The 5,575-nt window shown below is 35.1% G+C and overlaps 1 long non-coding RNA gene across 1 annotated transcript; it reads right to left on the minus strand.

Moving 5' to 3' along the window:
- Positions 1-778: 778 nt before the first annotated feature.
- LOC128280795 (uncharacterized) lies at positions 779-3,975 on the minus strand. The gene is made up of 3 exons (XR_008270958.1): positions 3,642-3,975; positions 3,339-3,415; positions 779-954 (listed from the first exon to the last, which is right to left on the minus strand). It is a non-coding gene; the product is annotated as an uncharacterized LOC128280795 (long non-coding RNA).
- Between the last annotated feature and the right edge of the window lie 1,600 nt (positions 3,976-5,575).

Raw genomic sequence — 5,575 nt, forward strand, 5'->3', positions numbered from 1 at the left:
AGACTTAGCTTAATTGTTTTCACAAATCCATAAAAAAATTTTCCAGACTAGCTGGTTACTGCGTCACTGTCGCTTTAAAATCATATCTTGAGTTTTAAAGCTCGAAAATCAGTTTCGTAATTTTTCCCTGAAACTAGACTCATAAGTACATCAACATGTTTTTTTCTAGAATTTTTGGTCGGGCCAATTAGTACAGTTTATTAGTTAAAGTCTCCCCTGTTGCAGGGACCGACTGCACTGACCTTCGTGCATTACGAATTGGATATCTCCCTGTACAGGGCTTCAATACTGATGCCGTTTGTTTCTATAGAAACTAAACTCAGAGAGTAATCTATACATATATGGCATGACTCCTAATTATCTCTGGTTAATTTACAATGAATTTCCAAAGTCGGAACAGGGGATCCAGAAACCGTTCTGGCCCTGTTTCACGAGAACTTTAATATCTCTTAATATATAACTCATATGACCGTTTCGTTTCTTCTATATGAAAGTAGATTCATCAAGGTTCATTTACATAATTTATTCACTATTTAATACCATTCCTAATATTTTTAGTGATTTTTCACATCCACATCACTACTGCTGTCAGCATCTGCCTTTAAGGTAGGCTTGACCTATTTCATGGTTTCCATGATTCAATTGGCCCTTTGCATACATAGCACAAGGTGTGATCATGATTAACCATTCCAATGGCTAATCGTTTCAAAACAATTCCATACCTCATAATGATCAACATACAAACGATTATAGTACTATGCTAGAAATATATAAGCCATTTTCGCATGGCTATCCGAATTTACACAAAACCGAAAGGTACATAACCTACAACAAAAGGGTAGTCCTATACATGCCATTTCAAAGTTCAACCAAAATTGTACCAAAATGGGGGCTTTGATAGTGTGGATGACTTCGACTTCAATGATCCCGAATCCGATAGCTAACGAGCAAAATCTATAAAACAGAAAAACAGAGAAAACGGAGTAAGCATTTAATGCTTAGTAAGTTTTAAGCAAAACAAAGTGTTCTCAATCACTATCATTGGTCATTCATATCAACTGTTCGATGAAGTTAATCCAGGGCTTCATCTCGATCTATAATATCATTAAACGCAACACTTGGCTGCCACATAAATACTTTCAATAATAATGACCTAGATGGTCAAATATTTCCCAAGCACATTCTTCATCGATTTTCAACTTCAATAATCCTTTCCACTTGTTCATAATCACATCCATGCTTTTAAGTATTTCAACATGACAAGTACTAAATTACCATAGGCACATAAAGAACCAAACATATTCCTTATCACATATCGTAAGCTTACAAATCATAATCCTTACCTTGTATCGGCACATTTAGCTCAACCCAACCCATACTCAAATCATAGGCTTTTGGGAGAATATGCACTAATACATAAGAATATTTCATCGCATACTTTACTATACAACATACCATTACCAATTAGATCATTCTCATATTTGGAGTTATAATATTAGTCACATTTACCTACCTCTTTGATATCGATAATTCACCTCAAATCACCCCACCAATGGGTAAGTAATACGATACTGAACATCTTAAATACATAATACTTATTTGATGGTAACTTAATGCGGATACTCAATATCAAAGTCTTACTTGAATCCTAGCCTTTAGCCGTCGGGTCTTTAAAGCTCGGATCTAGTACGAGCACGGCCTCACGGACATTAATCAGATAATATTCTCAAGATAATGCTGCGGGGTTTTAACCCGGATATAGTATCGACACAAATGCCCCTCGGGACTTATCACATTTATACACTTTCATATTCATCGCATTGGCCATTCGGCCTTATCACTTATATACACTTTGACATTCATCACATCGCCATTCAGCCTTATCACATATATACATCTCATACATGTTTCATACTAGCCATTTGGCTTTACCACACATATATCTCATACATATTTCACACTAGCCATTTGGCTTTACCACACATATATCACATACATATTTCACACTAGCCATTTGGCTTTACCACACATATATCACATACATATTTCACACTAGCCATTTGGCTTTACCACACATATATATATTTAACTTGTATATCAATTTCAGCAATGGCTTATAAGCAACTCAAATGGTTTTATTAAGGTTTACAACAAAATCCCAAATTCAGCACAAGCTGTTTTTCCTGAGCAACAGTCATTAAATTATTCATAAATGGAGCTACGAAACTCCAAATGAAGTGCCGTTAATTTTCCTGAATATAGACTCGTATATCTTCCATCTATAAATTTTTCAGAATTTTGGTTTGCCCAATCAATACCAGATTTTTCTTAAAGTTTCCCCTGTTTCACTGTTTGACTAACCTGACCAGTCTTCACTACGAATCAAAATTCTCATTGTACAGAATTCAAAGTATGTTCTATTTGATTTCATTTGAAACTAGACTCATTAAGGAGTCTAAGCATATAAATTTTATCTTGTAACCATTTTTGTACAAATTATAGTGATTTTCTCAAAACAGAACAGGGGATTTCGGTGTCATTCTGACCCTGTCCCACACAACTTTAAATATCTCTTTATAGGAAATTTCTTTGCTTCCACGGTCTCTTTTATAGGAAACTAGACCAACTAAGCTTTGATTACATATTTTATTCAGCCTATAATTCCACACAAACAATTTATAGTGATTTTCTAAAATCACGTTACTGCTGCTGTCCCAAGCAAACTATTACATTTTGCTCTTAAATTTCCAAGTCCAAACACTTATGAACTTACCATTTGAGTTTAAGACATATCATGGCCACATCATATCTTATTAAATCAACTCATTATGTCCTAATATGATTGAATTTACTCAACGTTTAATACTTAAAACTTACCTCGGGAGTGGTCGACGATTAGATGTCCACGGCTATTCGCTTACTCTCTTTTCCCTATCCGACTTTGATCCTCTTTGCTCTTAAGCTTAAGTAAAACAATAGATTTGCTTAAGTACTTAACTAATATTATTCACTTAACAATCACATATCATTTAATCTTTATCTCAATACCAAACCGAGTTATGAGATCATACACCACACCATCAATTGAAGGTTAATTCATGGTAACATTAGTATTGAAAGGTTGCGTTGTGGGCAGCCTAAGAGGACCCGCAACACTTGGCTTAATTGCTGTAATATATCACATTCGGAGGCTGATTCGGACAGCATTAATAGTACAACATTTAGACAGCATGAACAGGGCAGCAATTAACGATACCAACAAGGTAAAATTCGGACAGCAATTTAACGGTTTCAACAATTATCAAACACAAGAAAATAAAAGTTCAAGGAAAACTCACCAAGGTTCCCAACACCGATTCCACCTATTCAATTTGCTCTTTCCCTTGTCTACTACCACCTTCTCCTACCTTGTTAGCTAAATACAATCAACCCCAAAGTTACAAAAATAGATTATAACAACACAAGCATTCACTAGATTCTTTTAACACAAGTGAGAAACTCTTCATCTACTAGACATGCAACATTTGCAACTAGAAAAGAGAATCTTCTCTTCTCCCACATATTCGTCAAGCTCAAATCAACAATGCAACCAGAATTTGTCAACGAAAAGCTATGGGCAAGGGAGAGTTTAGAAGAGTTACCCTTCTACTTGAAATTTTTAACTTCTAAGCAAACAAATTCCATGGTTTTCCACTACATGCAGCTGCCCTCTCCTTTCTAGCTTCATTCCTTTCTTCTTCTTTTCATTTCAGCTAAGAAGAACCGATTTCTTCTTTTCTTTTGCTTCTCAAGTCACGGCAATGGGGGGAAACATGGATGAGACAACCTTTTTTTTTTTTTTTCTCATCACCCCTCCCTTTTCATTTCTTTATTACTAACCCCTTTATTTTATTCTTTCTCCCCTAACACACTAACACAACATGTTTCCAACATGTTTCACCCCATAACATTTTGTCCCCTCTCATGCTCATGGCCGGCCACTACCAAATTAGGGGGGAAATTGACATGCAAGTCCCCCCTTTTTATTTCATGCACTAATAGATCCTTATATTTTGACCTATCACATTTCAAAAGTGTCGCACATAAGTCCTATTGACTAAATTCACATGCAATTTACTAAATCAAAGCTTAAAACTTTCACACATTCGTATTCACATATAATAGTCATAAAATATGACGGCTAATTATTTTTATGACTCGATTTTGTGGTCCCGAAACCACTTTTCGACTAGGGTCAAATTAGGGGTGTCACAAATGTTAGGCATGATCTAACTTGTTTATTAAATAAACCAGTATGTCATCAATGAATACCACAACCAACCAATCTAAATACAGTTGGAATACCAGATTCATCAAGACCATGAATGTCGCAAGGGCACTAGCCAAACCAAATGGCAACACTAGAAATTCATAGTGACCATATCTAGTCCTGAATGTAGTTTTCGGTACATCTTTCCATTTAACTCACAATTGATAATTTCTAGATCTCAAGTCGATATTTAAAAAACACTATAGCTCTTTTTAATTGATCGAAGAAATCATCAATACAAGGTAACGAGTATTTGTTCTTAATAATGGCTCTATTCAACTGTCAATAATCTATACATAGTCTCATTGACCCATCTTTTTTCTTGACGAACAAAATTGGATCCCCCTAAGGTGACATGCTCGGTCAAATAAATCTGCGATCTAACAACTCTTGCAACTTCACTTTCAACTCTTTCAATTCTATAAGGGCCATCCTGTACAAAGTTATTGAAATTAGAGCTGTTCCAAGGACAAGTTCGATCATAAATTCTACTTCTCGTGTTGGTGGTAATTTGGGCAATTCTTCAGGAAAAACATCAGCATACTCTTTGACTACTGGCACTTGCTCAATTTTTTATCCAGTTATTTTCGAATCAATAACGTAGGCTAAATAAGCTTCAAATCCCTTTCTAATCAATTTCTAAGCTAATAATGCCAAAATTACATTTGTAATACAATCAACCCTATCTGCCTTAACACAAATAAATTCACCATTCAGACACTTCAAACTAACTTACTTCCTTTGACAACTCACTATAGCATCATGCTCCGACAACCAGTCCATTCCAAAAATGATATCAAAATCATCAAAAGGTAACAATATCAAACTAGAGGGAAAATCGTAACCCTTAGATTTCACTAGACATGAACTATATATCTAATTAACTAAAACACACTGACCTAGGGAATTCGTACCTTTGACAGTATATTTAGTGAACTCAACAGGTAATTTCTTTTTCTCTACTAATGCAGTGCTTATATATGAGTGAGTTGGTCCAGGATCAATCAATACATATACATTAATATCAAATAGAGAAAAAAGTACCCATAATAACATCTGGAGCAGTAGCTTATTCACGAGCTCTGATTGCATAGGCTCTAGCAGGCATTCTTGCTTCAGATTATTCATTCATCTTACTATTTTTCCCTCATATAAGAGTAGTTTTTCTAGTGTTTCAAGATCATCTGCCTCTTTGTGAGGTTGCTTCAAGCTTGTTTGATTGATTGCCAAAATCATTTTTCCTTTTTGGACAATCACGAAGAAAAT

This window comes from Gossypium arboreum, chromosome 1 (genome assembly GCF_025698485.1).
Source record: "Gossypium arboreum isolate Shixiya-1 chromosome 1, ASM2569848v2, whole genome shotgun sequence".
Lineage (NCBI taxonomy): Eukaryota > Viridiplantae > Streptophyta > Magnoliopsida > Malvales > Malvaceae > Gossypium > Gossypium arboreum.